This window comes from Vitis riparia, chromosome 3, assembly GCF_004353265.1.
Source record: "Vitis riparia cultivar Riparia Gloire de Montpellier isolate 1030 chromosome 3, EGFV_Vit.rip_1.0, whole genome shotgun sequence".
NCBI classification, from domain to species: Eukaryota; Viridiplantae; Streptophyta; class Magnoliopsida; order Vitales; family Vitaceae; genus Vitis; species Vitis riparia.
Window position 1 is genome coordinate 18,600,290 of NC_048433.1, and position 19,690 is coordinate 18,619,979.

Below are 19,690 nucleotides of genomic sequence, written 5' to 3' on the forward strand. Positions count from 1 at the left end.
TTCGACAAATACCATAAAAAAAATATAATTTTTTTGTAGTGTAGCCAAACAAAGAACAACATATGAAGTACTTTGACATATATAGCATTACAGCCAACAGCTCCATCACATGGAATGGAACATTATAATATGTATGAGTAACACCTGCGTTCTAACTTGTTGCTCAGACGGTAAGCGATTTTTCAGAATACACGTTATGAGGGTAGGATGATAATATCAAAAGTCATTGGAGTTATCTGTCTCAAACACCACTTCAAGAAAAATATTTTAGTAGTCTTTTGGCTCACTTCTGAAAACAGAGAAGGAGATGACTCCGTTGTCTACCACCAAAATTCTACCGAATCAACCCTTAAGGTTGCGCCTATTAAACCCCCCAAAGGTTCAATGTCAATGCCTTAGAAAAGGTCTACATCCTTCCCGAAGCGCAATCACTTGATTCTAAGGAATTTTCCCCGAAGTCCCCAACTAGTGAAGAGATCCTTAACACGGGAATTGAGACATTGAATGGATCAATTCCCAAATGAACTCCTGGTGCAACATGATTCCCAAACTTATAATTGGTTCTAGAAACAGCCAGGGTTCCGATCACCATAATGGATATTAACAGACCAGAAAATCTTTGTATATCAATCAGACCAAACTCAGTCCTGGAAGTTTAGAGGCATTCCTCTCATCCATCAATCTTCTCACCCTCTCAACATCCCAAAACCTTCCAACACCAGCAAAGATGTTGGACAAAAGGACATAATCCCCCCCATATTTTCTCTCCATCTCTAATATCTTCCTTGTCACTCTTGCACCCATCTCAACATTACCATGAAAGCTGCAAGCACCCAAAAGCGTCCTCCAAATTGCAACATTAACCACATCATCAGGAATCTCCAAAGCCATCTTTTCTGCTTCATCTAGCCTCCCAGCCCTGCCCAACATGTCAATTAAGCCTCCATAATGCTTAACATCTGGCAACATTTGATATTCATTAACCATCTTTGTGAAAAACTTGAGCCCCTCCTCAACCAATCCTCCATGACTACAAGCATTTAAAACACTCAAGAATGTTATTCGGTTTGGTTTCAAACATTCTTTCTGCATTCTTTCAAAATTTCTAGGGCTTCTTTCGCCATTCCATGCATTGCAAATGCGGAGATTACTGATGTCCATGAGACCCCAAGTTTCTGCTCTTGGCAGCTATTTCTCCAAAGACCCTTGATGCACTCTCTATGCACCCACACTTTTCATAAGTATCTATAGAAGGGAAGTTCTAATTCTGATATCAGATGCATTTAACCCGCTTTTCTCTCCATACGTGTGGACCAATTGGCAAAGCTCAAGAGCCCCAAGATTTGAAATGGCTGGGAAAATGGCTAAAAGTGTTATTTCAGTAGGTTTGATACCCTCATCTATAAACATAGTGCGGAACAAAGCTAGAGCTTGCTTTGGTTGGTTCATCCGAGTGTATCTGTCAATAATAGTAGTCCATGAAACAACTGTTGGCATTGGCATCTCATCAAAAAGAGAACGAGCAAGATGAAGCTCACCCCATTTGGCTAGACCAGTAATCAATACATTCCAAGTGACAGAGTTTCTTACAGGCATTTCATCGAGCACTTGCTTAGCTTCAAGTAAAGCCCCACAGACTGCATACACGTTTAGCAAAACAGTATGTAAATAGACATGAAATTCAAATCCAGCCTTAAGAGTAAGAGCATGGAGTTGAAGTCCTCCCTTGCGGTGCTGTAGATAAGCGCATGCCTTGAGAAAGAAAGAAAAGGAGAAACTGTTGAAGGAGAGTAGAGGAGAGACATGATGGAGGCGGAGGTGCCTGAAGAGCAAGAAAGCTTCTTGGGGGAATATGCCAAGAGAATAGTGTCGAAGCAAAGTGTTCCAAGATGTAACATCCATACAGTGGTAATGTGCACCAGTGGTGATCAAGTGAGAGTGGAGTTGTTGCATTGCACTGCGTCTGGTTTGGTGTTTAAGAAGAAGAGAGAGCAAGTTCCTTTGTTGGAGATGGGCAGCCAGCTTGATTGTGAGACTGAGTGTCATTGTTAACAGTGGGCAATCCGGTTCCTATTATTCAACTGTGTATTTCCCTATAATAATAAAACTCCTCCTAATGCTTCAACCAATGGCACCAATAATCTAGCTTTGCTATCAATTCAAACACCCGTCAGCAGACTTTCCAGTCACCAGAGAACACTCGAAGAAATGGATCGCCCTGTCTTAATTAATCTACAAACCAAAGGTAGGAGTACAATATGGACACCAATAAGTTCCCATATATAGAGGGTTTTTTTAGCCCCCTTCATCTGCAGTTCAAGTTCTTTGCTGAGCTCTTCCTCCATTTTCCTGTTAAAAAACATGGATCGCCCTGTCTTAACTACAGGTTAAGAACCATCAATGAATTGCCCAAATGTAAGGATAAACAAGAAACCACAAGAAAAAGGGCCCATCAAGAAATTCAAGAGGGTCAAATGTTCATAGAGCTTGGTAAACATATGAACAACAATAGTGATAATAATAATAACAAAATGGCATCATATCCATATAATCTCATTGTTATCATGTTATCATACACAATAAAAATAGGGTCATACTTGTTCATCTGCTTGTGAATCTTCTTTTTATTTGTGGCACCTCCAGTGTGCTCAAGTTCTAATGACCACAGCCTATTTTTGTAAGCTGGCATCTTCTTGACCATGTTTACAGCCTGCAACGAGCAAAATTTATCAAAAAAAAAAAAAGGAATATCTAGAACTTCCTACAGCCTTTCTATATGAAAAATTACCAGTATGAAATAAAATTATTAACAGCAACCCTACTGATTATATGCATATTCCATCCTGCAGCTTAGTTCCAGCAGGACAGTACACTTCCAGTACACAGTTGTTCGGATCTCAAGATATGGGAGTAAAATTCATGTGGCTTCAATTTTTCAAGAGTCATTTAGCATGTTAATATTGAGCCTTTTCAATAATAATGTTTTCTGAAGAAGCACTTAATACATATATAATTATTCTAAAAACACTTCTATTAAAAGCGCTTTAAATAAAAATACTATCCAACATACTCTAAGAGCTTGTTCGACAGTAATTCTAGAAAGTGTTTATAACATTTCAAATACTTAAAAGTAATATTTTTTATAAAAATTTTCAATTATTAAAAATGTTAGAAATGCTTCCTAAAACCAGTATTAGACGTTTTCTAACTCTAAGTGACAAGATTTTTCATAAAGGAACATAATAATATCTATGAGTGAGACCTGTATTCTAACTTCTAATTAAACAATAAGTGATTTATGAGCATATACCTTAAGATGGTTGGATGATAACATCCAAAGTCATTGGTCTTTATCTGTCTCCAAACACCGTATGAATATATTCCAAGAAAAATATTTAACATTCTTTTGGCTTGCTTTTGAAAACAGAAAAGGAAATGAAGTCACTATTAGGTTGACACCTTCGTCTACCACCAAAATTCTTCCAAATCAATCCTTAAGGTCTTGCCTATTAAACCCCCAAAAAGGTCAATGTCATTGCCTTCAAAAAGGTCTAAATCCTTCTAGAAGCCCAACCACTTGATTGTAAGGAATTTCCCCTTGAGTCCCCAAATAGTGAAGAGACCCTTAACACGGGAGTTAAGACATTAAATGGATCAATTCCCGTATGAACTCCTGGTGCAACATGACTCACAAACTTATAATTGGTTCTAGAAACAACCAGGTCCTTAATCCTGATCACCACAATGGATATTAACTGACCAGAAAACCTTTCCAAACTTCCCTAAAAATGGCTTCTTTCTCTGTCAATCAGAAAAGGCTCAGTCCTGGAACTTTGGAGGCATTCCTTTCATCCATCAATCTTCTCACCCTCTCAACATCCCAAAACCTTCCAACACCAGCAAATATGTTGGACAAAAGGACATAATCCATTTAATCCACTTTCTGCATTCTTTCAAAATTTTCTAGGGCTTCTTTTGCCATTCCGTGCATTGCAAATGCGGAGATTACTGATGTCCATGAGACCCCAAGTTTCTGCTCTTGGCAGCTATTTCTCCAAAGACTATGCACCCACACTTTTAATAAGTATCTATAGAAGGGAAGTTCTAATTCTGATTTCAGATGCATTTAATCCACTTTTCTCTCCATACGTGTGGACCAATTGGCAAATCTCAAGAGCCCCAAGATTTGAAATGGCTGGGAAAATGGCTAAAAGTGTTATTTCAGTAGGTTTGATACCCTCATCTAAAAACATAGTGAGAAACAAAGCTAGAGCTTGCTTGGGTTGCTTCATCCAAGTGTTTCCGTCAATAATAGTAGTCCATGAAACAACTATTGGCATTGCCATCTCATCAAGGAGAGAACAAGCAAGATGAAGCTCACCCCATTTGGCTAGACCAGTAATCAAGACATTCCAAGTAACAGAGTTTCTTACAGGCATTTCATCGAACACTTGCTTGGCTTCACGCTGCATACACGTTTAGCAAAACAGTGTGTACATAGACATGAAATTCAAATCCAAGCTTAAAAGTAAGAGCATGGAGTTGAAGTCCTCCCTCGCGGTGCTGTAGATTAGCGCATGCCTTGAGAAGGAAAGAAAAGGTGAAACTGTCGAAGGAGAGTGGAGGAGAGACATGATGGAGGCGGAGGTGCCTGAAGAGCAAGAAAGCTTCTTGGGGGAAGATGGCAAGAGAATAGTGTCGAAGCAAAACGTTCCAAGATGTAACATCCATACAGTGGGAATGTGCACCAGTGGTGATCAAGTGAGAGTGGAGTTGTTGCATTGCACCGCGTCTGATTTGGTGTTGAAGAAGAAGAGAGAGCAGGTTCCTTTGTTGGAGATGGGCAGCCTGCTTCATTGTGAGATTGAGTGTCATTGTGGACAGCGGGCAATCCGTTTCCTATAAGGTTGCTACTCACTCACGCATGTGGATGATATTGTTATCATACATAAAAATGGCTCACCTCCAAGTCATAAATTTATTATATAAAAATTAAAATTAATATATGCATTCATTTATCATATTTATGTAAATTTTTATTTAATTATTGTTTCAATAAAATTATTTAAATCAAAATTTGTTATGATGACTTAAATATCAATTCATTTAATGTTTAAAAATAATTTTAAATTACTCATTTTTAATAATTAGTAATGAATGGTATTATATTTTTAAAATTAGTATCATTGAATAAATTTTTTTAATACAAATATTAAAATTTCATTTTATTCACTAAAAAGTAATTATTTTTGCATAATAACATGTGATACCGGTAAAATTGACCAGAAGAAATAATGCTTTAAAAGATAATTGGTAATAACGATAAGGTTTTTTAGATATAAAAATTTTACAATATATGTAGTAGAAAATTTATAAATTATTCTAAAGTTTGTATTATAGTTCATAACGCTATAAAATAATTGAAAATATCTAAAATTTATATTAGAAGACGGTGTTTTGAGAACAAATAATGTGTGTACGGAATTTAAAAAAAAAATTGTTTTTTGTATTGAGCAGTTTCGAATAGGCCCTGATCTCTCTACTCAAAACATCAACTCTTAAGCAAGGAAAACAGGGTAATTCCCCTCAACTACTCAAGGCTGTGTTTGGTTGGAAAAGTGTGAAGATAAATCGGAGAAAAAAAAAAAAAGCTTGGGGAAGGTGGGTTGGGCGTATCAGTCACTGCTACTCCCTCTACTGGTTTGATTGAGTTATTTATATTTTGGTATGTATGTTGGAAACCGTTTTGTATTTTTAATAAAATAAAATAAAATAAAAAATATATATTTTTAATTATGACCCATTTAAATATTATTATTTTTTAAATAAATGAAACATAGGATCACATCTCTTATGAAATAACCACCCATATCTACAAATGTGAGATATATGATTCGATTGAAAACTACCTAATCGGGAAGAAGAGAAAAAGAAAATATAGATATACAATATTAATTCCAAAAGTGAGAAAAAAAGTCACTGGTTTACAAAAATAAGTTTGTGAGTTTCATCGGTGCATGGACATAAAGTTTTGTAAATACTAGCTAACTAATCATTATTTTGTGTGAATCTGATTGTCATGACTACAGATACGATATTAGATTTTCATCTTATTATTTGTAACTGTTAGAGATTTTTCATCGTACAATGTAATCCCCAAAAATAGATTCACGTCCACTCTAAAAGGGGCATTTTGGTTAATCGTCTTGATGTGGAATGGTACACAAACTGAAAATTGCTTCCCAGATGGGAAGGAAATTGGACTAGAGGAGTTGAAGAATGAAGTTAATCAACATAGTAACCTCGTGACACCCTTGGGTTGCTGCAGCCATCTTAGAGGGAAATTAATTACTTAATGCTCATTTATGAGTTTAAAATTTAGATGCCATTAAATTAAGAGGGATAAAATCATAATAAGTCTTTGTCCTTGCCTGGAGGATAGGTGCGAGAGTTTTTGTACCTAGTTGTGACATAAGGTATGAGGAGTACCCTATTGTAAACTTTACTGAAGCACCAATTCCCTCACTCGATCCCAATGGTGAGCATATATTTATGGCTACTTTGTTTAGCAATTGCTTATAGGGAATAATGTTTTGTAGGTAGTCTATAAAGAAAAGTTAGGATCAAAATAGTTTTGATATATAGATAATTAACAGATGCAAATTTGATCTCTATAAAATTTGCTTTTTCTTGTTGCTTAACCTTATGCTTCTTTTGGAGCATAGAGAGTAGGAAAAAGAGAAACTAAAGAGGAAGAAAAGGTCATGGAAGATCAACAACACTAGTCATCGTGAATCAAATAAGAAATTTTGGATTCCTTGCAGTTTTTCATTTAAAAGAAAATGATCATGATTAATTCTTTTGCTTTGACAAAGGTGGGAAAGGAAGGAAAACAAAATGGGTGGGGATAGGCACAAGCATATCAGCAATTCTACTAGTGGTGGTGGTGTTCAGCTCTTGTGTTTACTATGTGCGGAGAAGCAAGGAAGGAGATAAAGGTAGTTCTATCTCCCTTTCTCCTTCCATTCTCATTTTTAAAAATGAGTTGTTGTTCTATGTCTTGTAGAGGAGAAAGAAAGCAAGGGAGAGGTTGTTTTACTCGACTTTGATGGAGGAAGATTCAATTATGATTACCCAAGTGAAAATTTACAAGGAGATACCCTAGCAAAATCCAATGACCTCCCTTTGATTGGGTTAGAGCTCATACATAAAGCTACACAACATTTTTCGGAAGAAAATAAGCTTGGACAAGGTGGGTTTGGCCCAGTATACAAGGTAATTAAGCTTGTTGTTGGACATTTAATCTTTAAAGCAGCCAATAGCCATTGCCTCTCATCATACATAGGTATGAAGTTTGAAAAAGAAATAGTATTATGAGAGGATTAGTAATTGATGAACTATTAATTTCAAATAGGCATTTTGCTTTTCTTATTATGAAATGTTGATTCCAGGGGACATTAGCAGATGGAAGGGAAATTGCTGTTAAAAGGCTCTCCAGAACTTCTGGTTAAGGACTTGAGGAATTCAAGAATGAAGTTACCTTAATTGCCAGGTTACAATATAGAAATCTTGTGAGACTCTTGGGCTGCTGCTTAGAGGGAAATGAATCCCTGCTCATTTATGAATACATGCCTAACAAAAGCCTAGATGTCTTCCTCTTTGGTATGGCCCAATTAATTTTTCAAGTGCATTGTTGGTTTATATATATATATACATGTCATGAAGAGAGTTTAATTATGAAAATATGATGGTTATCTTGAATTTAGTTTGTTTACTTCATTGTCAGATTCAACTACAAGTGCTCATTTGGATTGGAAAACCCGTCTTAACATCATCAATGGAATTGCTCGGGGCATTTCATATTTGCATGAGGATTCTCGCCTTAGGATCATCCATAAGGACCTAAAGCCTAGCAATGTGTTATTGGACTCTGACATGAACCCGAAAATCTCCGATTTTGGAATGGCGAGGATCTTTGCAGGAAGTGAGAATGGAACTAACACTGCTAGAATAGTGGGATCATAGTAAGTACACTCTTTTAATTTTCAAAATTGTGTTCTATATATATTGCATGTTGTATTCCAACTTTTATTGAACTTGTATTTCCTCTTTATCCTTGAGAGTGGATACATGGCTCCAGAGTATGCCATGGAAGGGTTATACTCCATTTAGTCTGATGTTTACAGTTTTGGAGTTGTCTTGCTTGAGATCATAACTGGGAGAAAGGATGCTGGTTTCCATCTCTCTGGAATGGGTCCAAGCCTCCTATCGCATGTAAGTTTATTTAGAGTAGTTGCAATGTAATCGCCAAATGAAAAAATGTGATAACATGTTAGTATCATGTGATCTAGAGTTTCTTAAAAATTCACCTCCTGAACTCATTTGATTGCACTGGAATTGACTACAAACCGAGTTGAATAATTAGACAAAATATATAAATAAAAAGAAAAACGAAATTTCATGCCTATCTACCCTTCTTTCTTCTATCATCACTTTATTATTTTCCTCCCAATTTTCAATACGTCATCCATTTTATTTTTCCATGATTTGTTTCTTTGACCTTTTCCTACCATACAAACACTCGTGATGAGCGAGACCTCCATTGTAAGTATTGCTTAGCCTAACCCCGCTAAATGATGATGCAGGCATGGCAGTCGTGGAATGAAGGGAAAGGGTTGGAGTTGATGGATCCATTATTGGGTGATTCATGTTGCCCAGATGAGTTTCTGAGATGCTACCATATTGGGTTATTGTGTGTTCAAGAAGATGCATCTGACAGGCCAACCATGTCATCTGTCATTGTAATGTTAAAAAGTGAAAGTGTAAGCCTTCGACAGCCTGAAAGACCTGCCTTCTCTGTGGGGAGATCCACCAATCAACATGAAACAGCAAGTGGTAGCAGTTCTTCTGTCAATGGTTTAACAGCTTCTATTGCTTTGCCTCGATGATTTATAGACTTTTCCACTGGTTAGATGCTCTTACCAGCTCATGCGTCAAGCTTTTGAAATAGATAGAGAGTATTTATATCTTGGATTTGATTATTGTATTATTTAACAAAGCATGTAATAATATCCAAATTTCAGCAATATCCCTGATTTGATTTCCTGTTTCTATTTTGAAATTTTATGTTGCATTCTTATCGGTCGGTCCATGGTGGTACTAGATTAATTCTTCAGAGGGTTCCTAGGATTGATCTAATCTGTTGATCAAGTCTTTCATCAAACTCTGTCAAGTTGATCATGGTTAAGCTACCTAGTTTTGGATTCAAAACATTTGGAGGATTTGGTCATGTATTCAAAGAATTTTTGAGTATTTACTCAAACAAATTTGGGTAGTGGGTTATAATTACATCATGTTAACATTAAGTAAATGGATCAAACAAATTTAAATAAGCAAAAGTTCCTTTAACCAGAAATACATCTAATAAATAGGTAAACAGTCAAGTCCTATCAACTCCACTAATTTCATGCAAGTTGCATCACTAATTATCAAAAGCTGAAATTTGAGAAATTAGGTGGGCCAACTACAAGGAACAGTACTCTTATTATTTTTCAAACATAAACAGGCCTAGAGCTAGCTATTTTCTTCCCTTATGAGATGATGGTACACTAGAATAGTCTTCTCTTCCAGGATTCCATGTAAAAATGCCCTTAATTATGGTCCCTACCTCTTGAAAATCTTCGTCTTATAGAGTATTTGTCAACATAGGTGGGCTAACTAGAAAGAACAATCATCTTATTACTTTTCAAACATAAATAGCCCAAGAGCATTTTCTTCCCCCATATGAGATGATGGTACACTAGGAATGGTCTTCTCCTATAGGATTATTCCATGTAAAATGCCCTTAATTATGGTCCCTACCTCTTGAAAATCTTCGTCTTATAGAGTATTTGTCAACATAGGTGGGCTAACTAGAAAGAACAGTAATCTTATTACCTTTCAAACATAAATAGCCCAAGAGCATTTTCTTCCCCCATATGAGATGATGGTACACTAGGAATGGTCTTCTCCTATAGGATTATTCCATGTAAAATGCCCTTAATTATGGTCCCTACCTCTTGAAAATCTTCGTCTTATAAAGTATTTGTCAACATAGGTGGGCTAACTAGAAAGAACAGTAATCTTATTACTTTTCAAACATAAATAGCCCAAGAGCATTTTCTTCCCCCATATGAGATGATGGTACACTAGGAATGGTCTTCTCCTATAGGATTATTCCATGTAAAATGCCCTTTATGGTATAGAGACTAGTTGAAAATCTTCGTCTTATAAAGTATTTTTCAAATTAGGTGGGCTAACTACAAGGAACAGTAGTACTCTTATCATTCTTCTCTTGTGAAATGATCGTACACTAGGAATGGTCTTCTCCTATTTGATTCTATGTAAAATGCCCTTAATTATGGTACAAATTAAGACTTTTTGAAAATCTAATATATGCACAATGCACTTACAATATTGTTCACAACTTTGACAATTCTACAATTCCAATTTCCATTTCACACATCAACAATGATCAAACTTAACTATGTTTCCATTATTTTGAAAACTTAACTATATATATATATATATATATATATATATATATATATATATATATATATATATATATATATATCTCATGAACAACACTAATTTCAGTTCCAGTAAGAGTCTTGAAATTTAAGAGGGGATATGCTTTGCATTAATGTGAATTTCATCACTTTTAAATCACTGCAAGTTGCCCCTAAAATGTTGGTCACACTTCATGCTGACATGAAGTGGTGCTTGATCTCATTTAATGAAGAAAATTAATTAATTATTCAAGTTGATCAACATGGTTTAGTAGCTGGTCATATTGTAACATGTTAGCCAGTCATGCATGACAGATGGATGTTGTAAAATGCTGTTAAATTTCTGTCATAGTTTCTATATGCAGTATGAGTTTTACCATTTTTCTGTAGATACTGCAGCTGAATCCTAACTTCATATTAATTCCTCCACAAGATAAGAAAAGATAGCACATGTGATCAGAATTTGGTTTGACTTCATGATTATCAGATTCAACAGAGGTGTGCAACTAGATTGGAAGGGCATTTCATATTTGCATGAGGATTCTTGGCTTAGGATCATCCACAGGGACTTAAAGCCTAGCAATGTTTTATTGGATGGTGACATGCAAGGATCTTTGCATGAAGTGAGAATGGAACTAACACTGGTAAAATAGTGGGATCATAGCAAGTACATTCTTTTAATTTTCAAAAATGTGTTCGGTATAGATTGTTGTATTTCAACTTTTATTGAACTTGTAATTCCCCTTTATCCTTGACAGTGGGTTCATGGCTCCAGAGTATGCTATGGAAGGGCTATACTCCAGTAAGTCCGATGTTTTCAGTTTTGGAGTTCTTTTGCTTGAGATCTTAACTGGGAGAGAGAATTCTGGTTTCCATCTCTCTGGAATGGGTCTAAGCCTCCTATCATATGTAAGTTTATTTAGGGTAGTTGCATTATAATCTCCAAATGAAATAATGTGATAACATGTTAGTATCATGTGATCTGGAGTTCCTTAACAATTCACCTTCTCTCATTTGATTGAACTGGAAATGACTACAAACTGAGTTGAATAATTATATAAAATAAATAAATAAATAAAAAGAAAAATATTTCCTGCGTATCTACCATTCTTTTTCTATCCTCACTTTATTTTGCTCCCAATTTTCAAAACTTCATCCATTTTATCTTTCCATGATTTGTTTCTTCAACTTTTTCTTGCCACACAAAATTGGGTTTCAACTAAAAAAAATTGGATTCTTTTTTCACTTGAAATGAGCTAGATCTCTATTTGTAAATTTCTTACCCTAACCCCACTAAAATATGATGTGTTATTGTTGGATTAAGGGTATAAGGAAGACAACGTAATTTACCTAGCCTAAAAAAAGCAATCAAAGAACAGAAAGAGGAAATAAAAACTTATCGTTGGCTGAGGCATGACAATGGACTATCCTTAAAGTAAATTTACGTTCCTCAAAGACTAACTCAGTGTATTAGAGAATTAGTGATCTACTTTCAGGATTCAACAACCAATGGAATCTCGCCTTAGATGCACCGTAGCCAAGATTTGTATAGCCTGGTTTTGAAATAATCCTCAAGATAGGTGCACGCATGCAGCAACCATAGTGAAAAACGTGGCCACTGCAGTGTAGATGGATGTAGGCTTGGGAGTGCAACAGGTGTGACAGGCTTGGGTATGCAGCAGGTGCCGCTGTTGCAGTGGTGAATGGGTGCTAGATCAGGTGTGGCTACTGTAGTGGTGATGATTTTATTTTGAATTAAAAAAATAAAATTGAAAATAATTTTATTTTGAATTTTGTAAAAAGTACCCCACACCAACGTGTAAGATGCATGCGCGGATGCGACGCGCATTATGGGATTCTAGCCCGAATGCCCCTACACCTATCCAGGATCCCATTAAGCTAAGGAAGGTGGGTTAGTTAATATACCCACTAGAGATGTTCTCCTTATGTGGGACAATAAAAAATACTAAAACACATCTCTTTTCTATTCACTCTTCCCACAATGAAGGCATGGCAACTATAGAATGAAGGAAAAGGGTTTCATAGAGAATATTCTCTCCATTGCATACTCTGGAGCCATGTAACCACTGTTCTGAGCAGTGAGCATTACCGTGTTTTCGGCTAACTTTCATTCTTTTAAATTTTTAGCTGAAAATATAGCAATATATTAACTGACTTACTATGTTCCCACAATTCTTCTGGTGTTGGCTGCATTTTGTTTTCACAAAAAATCCTCGCCATGCCAAAATCTGAGATCTTTGCAACCATGTCATGGTCTTGTAAGACATTGTTGGGCTTTAGATCCCTGTGAATGATTTTAAGCTGGGAGTCCTCACGAAGATAAAGAAGTCCTCCGGCGATTCCATTGATGATGTTATGGCGTGTCTCCTAATTGAGTTGTGATCCTTTCTCTTCATCTGAAATTAAAAGGCCAAGATATCTGCAAAGTAAAAGGAATATGGTGCAAGGAACAAACCAAATATGAAGATGTCAAGGCTTTTTTTGGGCATGAACTCGTATATGAGCAGCTTTTCGTCTCCCCCTATGCCACAGCCCAAGAGTCTCACAAGTTTTCTGTGCTGAGGTTTTGCAACTAGTATGATCTCATTCTTGAACTCCTCCGCCCCTTGCCATGATTTTCTTGACAGTCTTTTAACTACTATCTATTTTCCATTTGGTATCACACCCTGAAAGGCTCTATTTGAATTTTCACACATCAGAAAAAGGCATCTAGGCCCATGAAGCTCAACCAGCTGGGCCACTTAACTAGAAGAGGAGTTACCTTGAAAACAGTGCCAAATCCACCCTCTCCGAGCTTGTTTGAGTCTAAAAAGTTCTGTAGCTGCCTTGACAGTTGCTAAGTCCATGAAGGGCAATTCCCGAGGACCGAGTAAACTGCCTTCTTGTATCATTGCAACTGTAGTGGGGGTCGCCAACTCATGTAATAATGTATGTTGGCTTTTCTCATCATCTACAAAGAAATTTAATAGATTGTATTTCCAATATTAGCCAAGAGGGGCTTTCCATTTTGATAAGCATACCATTTTGTGTTGCCTTCCTCCCCCGACGATAGAGAATGCAGGAGCCGATAAGAACTGCTAGTGCAAATATTGGTAAACAAATGACCAACACAAGCATCCACAGCTTCCATTCCCCTGCTGGACAAAGCTTGAATCTTATGTAGGTTCCATATATCATATGAAGGACTATAAAACCAAGCAGGGAATCAAGGTCTGATGATAAAACCTTTTTCAGACAACTCTGTAAATCTAGAAAAGGTAGATGTGGAGCATTATTTTACATAATAACCCAGTTGAAGCTTGACATTTGCCATCCTAAATTTGATACAATATAAATAATCCTTGGCGAATACAGAAAAATTAACTACATGAACACAATGAATCATCTATACATGCAAATCAATACCATCTAGGGAAATCAATTCATCTATGAGGTGGTTAATTAAAGATTCAGGGAACTTACCGTGGACAGTTGGGACTTTGTAAAAGTGGTACGCCTCAAACCTCATGTTACAACTCCTACTAAGAATTGTCCCAACTTCATGAGTTTTGAAGCAACCTGAAAGATCTCCAAATGCAGACACCAAAGAGTTACTACAGAAACCCCCAGGTTGGTCCCTGGTACACTATACAAGTCCATATATAGTAAGATTCCTCAACAATTTGGTTTCTCCAACTGCAAACATGAGCTTAGCATGATCAAATGCAGCATCATTTGTAAGGTTCCTCATTAAATCCTTCAAAACACTAGAAAAATGGCCTGGATCAGAAACATTTTTCTTCTGAGAATTTGAATCTGGATATTTTCCAGTATAAACCTTTACGCTGAACATCTGGTAGGAATATTGGACTTGGCAAAATTCATACTATATAATTGCCTCTTCACTCTTGCAAACCTTCATGATTTCTTGGCTTGCATTCTCCACACAGTTCTTACAATCCTTAGCAGCAACATCCCCTCTACATAATGCTCTTCCATGAACCTGATTAATATTACTTCCAACAGAGGTACTGTTAAAACCTGTGAGATTTGTATTGGAACTTTGGAAGATAGAGACCGGAGAAGGCCCTTCATTGGGTGTGTTGGTCTTATTTGAACAAACTTTATCGAGAGGATCTCCAGTAACAGGGGTAAGGAGTAAAACCAGGGAGTGAAGCAACAATAGCATAGCTGAAAGCGAATCTTTATTGGTCTTCATATTTTTGGAGCACATTGGATCACACCTTTCCCCAAAAAGTAGGGAAATGAAGATTATAAAAGTGTTAGCACGTCTCAACAAATTGAGCTCTAATCATGCTAAATAACCTTAATCATGCTAAATAACCTGTCATCTTTTGAACAAAAGGGTGTGGCTAATGTTGGCGTATAGTTGAACAACATTTTGAAGAAACAACCATACTTGAAGCAGGAAGCTGCCAGGAAAAAAAGTTGAGGGTAGGACCAAGTATGCTATATGATGATGGCAATTAGGCAGAGATCATCAATAAATTTCAAAATCTTGACCAACCATTGTTGTATAAAGAACTCATTATCACATTATTTTCCAAAGTTTATCATAAATAAATCTCAGTAAGCCGGTTCTTCTCCCCTTGGTATGTGAAAAAAATAATCGTTTACTATCAGGAGATTTCAAGAAGGGGCTTATTGATTAATGGGAAATTCATGGTCCATAACCTGCAGGAACTGAGTAATTTACTAGAAATAATAGTAGTTGGGTGGCTATATTGGGTGAGATTAATCTAATACACAGAAGACAAGTTTTCTGGTATGACCAACTTGGATTGAGAAGTCAAGGTCTTCCTGCAGCTTTATGGTACTAAACCTTCAACACCATAGGATGAGACACTGGGCTAGCTAGCACATGATACTAATGCATAGCAGAGTATCTAGAGAGATGTTATACCAAGTCCAAAAGGGACCTGACATTTGGTTTCAGATACAATTTGAACACGTATTTTTGAGGTCGTCCTAAGAGTTATTATGTCTCCACTTGCAAGCTCAATTGGATCACCCCAATGCCTCTTTCCAGAATCAGGATGGTTGATAGATTGGGAATTCAAGAGTGTTCCATTTGAGGCTACCCATGTCCACCGGTTCCCACTTCAATTTATTTAAATTCCAGTTTATCAGAGCATACTTCCCTTTCCGTCATAAACAACAACTCCATCTTTATTTCCAATGCCAAGGGCAGAAACGGCAGCGGCAAAAGCTTTCTCTGATGGCAACATGTGTGGCAGATTTGTGGTTTGATCTGATATGTCATTAACATCAAAGAAAAAGGGCACCTGGAATGTGGGCAACCTGAAACTCCTGAAGTGGATTTCTCTGCTCATCTGGCATGTACCAGAACGCATCCAGCACCTTCAATACCACCAGTGGGACATCTCAATATTACACAGTCATATCTGGTGTTTCATAACGGTGCATGGATGAGCATAACTCCGGTCAAGACTCGTCAGTCTGATAGTCAAAGAACCTTTTGCCCAACAAGATTCTTTTCAAATGAGGAGACAACTTTTCTTGTGTCACATGGCAATAGTATCAGGCAACGCATCAACTCAGCAACTGCACACTCAAGACCTTCTTACCCTGATGAACACGTCATCTTTGTGCCTAGGTGTTCACCAAGCACTCTCCTACTGAAAATGATCCTCTGTAACTCCTTGCTTCCAAAGATGGAAATGAGAAAAATAACGCACTCCAGGTATGGGTACCAGAAACAGGGTAGACAGCAAAAACAGAGTGCAAGCAATAGGAACAACATGAATTCATACAAGCCTCATTTCATATATTAATCAATGAGCTCATATGAGGGTGGGTGAAATCAAATGAGTACCAAATAAAAATCAAAACAAGGTTACAGATATCTCATGGGGAAACTGAAACAGAGCCAAACGGGTCCTCAACAAAAATCATTAAAAAGAGAGATATGAGCATGTTTACTCCCAACCAACAAACATCATCCAATAATCAGCAGCAAAAAGAAAGGGAAGGAAAGCTTACCAGTTGAAGCAAACGGAAAATCACAATAAACATACCTGAAAGTGATCCTCTCCGACTTGGTCGGCAAGAAATCAGCAAGCCATCATTCTTCTTCCTCTCCTGGTTCTTTTCTTTCTTCTCCTTCCCAGTTTGTCTCCCCCTCTTGAGCTACTCTCTGTTCTCTCCGCCCCTCTCCTCCTTCAAAGTCACAGCCTACGCCCTCCTCTCTCCTCTAGACTTGCCTCCCCAGGAAAAGCTCTTGCTGAAAATATCTCCTGCCCAGTAACTGTCTCCCAACGCACCTCCTCCTCTCTGCCAGAATCTCTTCTCTCCCCTACGCTCCTCCTTGCAGCAACAAAAACATCACCCACCCAAATAACGGCCTGCAGCTTTTTCCATAACCCAGCTCCTCCTCCTGAATATTCTCTTTACAGGTGTCGCCTCTTGATAGCTCCCATCAAAGCACTAGTGTGATTCTTTAGTAGCTAATCAGGAGGCAACACATGGCTCAGGAATAGTCCTCCTGGCAAGAAGTATGACCTGCAAAAAAAAAAAAAGGGAATTTATGTAACCATACACCAAGGGGCAAAATTTTGCCTTTTGGAAACTTTACTTTTTACTTTTCAAATTTAGTGAATTTTGTGAAAAATAAACAACCTTTCATACACTGTAATAGTGATGTTGAGACCCTTCCAAAAATACCCTCCTATAGTTTGACATCTCTCCTAGTTGGATAAGTTGCTTGTTGTCCACTTAAGCCAATGACATGGCTCAGTTACATGTCATCGGCCAGCTAGATATTCCACATGGATTGATGTTTTAAACAATATTTACCCCCAAATATCTTCTTATGTCTTCAACCAAACCCTAACACCAAAAACCCATGTTCTTTCTTATTCGTACACAGACACAACCCATCACAAGGCGAAAGGATCCATAAAAAATCTGGTAGGTTCTCAAATCGCGATAACCCATCAACCCCAAACGAACCTCCAAACTTGATCTCTTATTTTGTTTCTCCTCCATCACCATAAGGAAGACGACATCTTCATTTTCCCACCAAACATCAATCTGAAAACAAAAGTCCAAGTGCGAATCCCTTAACAAAGGCCAGGTAGACAAAAAAACCCATTTTCTTCTTCTTATTTCAGGAGTGACAGTCATTTTTCTCCTGGTTGTACTTCTTATTTTGCTTTTACATCCAAAAAAGAGAAAGAAAGCAATTGAGAGAACGAGATAACGAAGAATAAAAATATTGTAGTTGCATTTAACTTTTAAAGCAAGGGTTTTTCCAGGTGAGATATATATATATATATATATATATGTTATTAAATTTTGTAATAACTTTATATTTTGATTTGTCATTTTGATTCTTTGAGATTTGAATAATGTCATAGTTATGTGATTTGTGCAATTTTGTGATTTAAACTTGATTACATTGCATATTTCTACATGTTCAATGTCCATTAATATTGTATCTAAATTTATATTTTAATTTATTTAGGGTTTATTTGAAATGAAATATGGCATAAAATTTGATAAATGATGGGAAAATGAGATGGTGGTAAGCTATATTGATTTTGTTTTATTTTCTGAATTGTTGTGTTTGTGTTGTATGTGGTTGTTGGGAAGAATACGGAAAAGAGAAGAAAAATATGACTATTGCATGTGAAGGGAATACAATTTTTAGGAATGTTCAAACAATTTGTTGTTTAATGTTGTTTATATAAGATTCGAGATGTTTTGTTGTTTAATGTTGTTTATCTGGGATTCCAAAATGAGTAATTTGAGTGATCTTTTATAGTTGTTAATTGGTGAATCTAATGCATGGGAAAAGAATTCATGTTTAGTCATGAGTAGATGAATATAAACTTTAAAAATGATTGGGATTAAAGTTTGAATAAATTTCTTAATAAAAGTTTTGAATTTGTAATGAATAAGGGTTGAATTGAAGAAGAAAATAAAACAAATTTAGTAAAGCGGGCATGAATTTATGTGGGAATTAGGGAAAATAGTATTGGAGCCTTAGGTTCAAAATTGATGGTCACAACCACAAATATGAAATTTGTTCTATTTATGTGTGTAGTGGTCATAGTAAGGGTCTACCCTTGGATGAAGGGGTTGGCCGTAATTTAGTTAATGACATTTGGATGAAATTATTGTTTTCGTAAGAGGTTGTAGTAAGTGAATTAAAGGTTGACCCATTTGTTTGGAGGTAGGCCCTTAGTTGTAAATATTGTTGTGGTTTAATCTAGATAGTAGGCAAAATAAAGGCTGACCCATTTGTTTGGAGGTCGGCCCTTGGTTGTAAACATTGTTGTGGTTTAATCTGGGCAGTGGGCAAAATAAAGGTTGACCCATTTTTTTGGAGGTCGGCCCTTGGTTGTAAACATTATTGTGGTTTAAGTTGGGCAGTGAGCAAAATAAGGGCTGGCCCAATTGTGTGGAGTTCGGCCCTTGGTTGTAACATTGTTGTGGTTAAATTTGGGCAGTGGGCAAAATAAAGGTCAACCCATTGTTTGAGGGGGTGGCTCGAAGAGAGTGACATTAGCACAATTTGGCTTGAAGAGTTACCAAAACAATGGTTAGCCCATGAATTGAGAGGTTCACTCCCTAACTTATATAACATAGCAAATTACTACGAAGTAAAATAGAATAATTGCATTGCTTAATGTTAAGTATACACTATGCATGTTTATATTTACACCATTAATTGTAGACTATGAAATGTAAATGAAGCTCGTTTGTAAAGTTTCAAAGATAAACGATGTATTAATATATGATGGTCATATGCATGATAATCAGTTTTGTTATAAGTAAGTTGGTTTATGCAGTGTTATTAAGAAATTAGTTAATTGTTTCAGCTTGACTAAAGGTTCATGCTTCTAAATAGGGGCTGCACATGATCGAGTAGCATTTAAATGGATCCAAGCAATACAATTTATTATTATCTGCACATTGGAGGAGAGCTAGTAAGGGATGAACATGGCAATGTGGAATATATGGGTGGGAGACGAGAGGGTCTAAGTTTAGAACGATCAATGACATATAATGATTTTGTTTCAAGGATTTGTGGGAAAATGAACATCAATATAGTGGGACCAACATTTTCATATACTCTCCCGTTTGATTTATAT

At 36.6% G+C, this 19,690-nt stretch overlaps 4 pseudogenes; 1 reads left to right on the top strand and 3 right to left on the bottom strand.

Annotated features, from left to right (window-relative positions):
* Positions 1 to 48: 48 nt before the first annotated feature.
* On the bottom strand, positions 49 to 2,862 carry LOC117910891 (annotated as a pseudogene).
* On the bottom strand, positions 665 to 4,881 carry LOC117910892 (annotated as a pseudogene).
* A 3,249-nt stretch (positions 4,882 to 8,130) lies between these two features.
* LOC117908788 lies at positions 8,131 to 9,046 on the top strand (annotated as a pseudogene).
* Positions 9,047 to 12,567: 3,521 nt separating this feature from the next.
* LOC117911017 lies at positions 12,568 to 14,769 on the bottom strand (annotated as a pseudogene).
* Between the last annotated feature and the right edge of the window lie 4,921 nt (positions 14,770 to 19,690).